Raw genomic sequence first — 1,447 nt, forward strand, 5'->3', positions numbered from 1 at the left:
GCTAGTTTGGCTAAAGGTTTGTTTATCTTGTTGATTTTCTCAAAGAACCAGCTCTTTGTTTCATGGATTTTTTGAATAGTTTAATTTGTTTCTAATTGATTGATTTCTGCCTTGATTTTGATTATTTCCAGCTGTCTGCTCTTCTTGGGTATATTTGCTTCTTTTTTTTCTAGGGCTTTCAGTTAGGCCATTAAGTTGCTTGTATGAGATGTCACAAATTTCTTCTTGAAGGCACTTAGTACTGTGAATTTTCCTCTAAGCACTGCTTTCATTATGTCCCATAAATTATGGTATGTAGTACCTTCATTTTCATTGAATTCTAGGAAGTCTTTAATTTCTGTCTTTATTTCTTCCTTAAACCAGCTGTCATGGAGCAGCAAGTTGTTCAGTTTCCATGTGCTTGTAGGCTTTTTTATAATTCCATTGTTGTTGAAGTACAGCTTTATTCCATCGTGGTCAGATAAAATACAGGGGATTATTTCAATCTTCTTGTATTTATTGAGGCATGCTTTGTGACCAACTATATGGTCTATTTTGGAGAGGGTTCCATGATATGCTGAAAGAAGGTATGCTCTTTTGAGTTTGGGTGGAAAGTTCTGTAGACATCTATTAGGTCCATTTGATTTAGGACCTCTGTAAGTGCCTTTATTTCCCTATTTGGCTTCTGTCTAGATTATCTGTCCCTTAGTGAGAGAGGGGTGTTGAACTCTCCCACTATTAAGCTGTTGGGATCGATGTGTGATTTAAGTTTTAATAATGTTTCCTGTATGAATGTAGGCACTCTTGTATTTGGGTCATAGATGTTCAGAATTGTGATGTTCTCTTGGTGGATTTTTTCCTTTGATGAGAATGTAGTATCCCTCCTCATCTTTTAAAAATTTGGAATGCTTCACAAATTTGTGTGTCATCCTTGTGCAGGGGCTATGCTAATTTTCACTGTATCATTCCAATTTTAGTTTATGTTCTGCCGAAGCTAAGAATTTTTTGTTAGTCATAGGATTTCCTGTCCATCTTCCCTCTCCTTACTGGAATTTGATGTGGTTTATACTTGTACAAGTCTTGTGAATGCTTTCATAAGTACTGTGAGTTCACATGTGCTGCTAGTGCCTTGTATGTCCAGAAAATTGCATTCCTTTGTAGTGTTAGGTTCTTTTCTTCACTTTCTTCTACAATGACCAGGTACCATTTGAGGAGAGATACAGATATTTTAAATGTAGTGCTATATATTCTGAACTCTTTTATTTTTAGTACTTTTCTAGTTGTTAGTTTCTATGCTGAACATTATTTATTGCAAACCCAAACTTCTTTGATGAGTTCTGTTACAATGGAATCCACTTGGATACTGAAGTGCCATGGGCTACATCTGTGCAGGGGTCTTAGGTTATCTCCATGCATATAGTCCTTGCTTGGAATAGCAGTCTCAGGAAAGACCCCTATGCTCAGATTT

The 1,447-nt window shown here is 36.3% G+C and overlaps 1 non-coding gene across 1 annotated transcript; it reads right to left on the reverse strand.

Annotated features, from left to right (window-relative positions):
• Positions 1–873: 873 nt before the first annotated feature.
• Positions 874–981, reverse strand: LOC129670876 (U6 spliceosomal RNA). Its single transcript, XR_008719281.1, has one exon. It is a non-coding gene; the product is annotated as a U6 spliceosomal RNA (small nuclear RNA).
• Between the last annotated feature and the right edge of the window lie 466 nt (positions 982–1,447).

This window comes from Psammomys obesus, unplaced genomic scaffold, assembly GCF_907164565.1.
Source record: "Psammomys obesus unplaced genomic scaffold, mPsaObe1.curated_primary_1811, whole genome shotgun sequence".
NCBI lineage: Eukaryota > Metazoa > Chordata > Mammalia > Rodentia > Muridae > Psammomys > Psammomys obesus.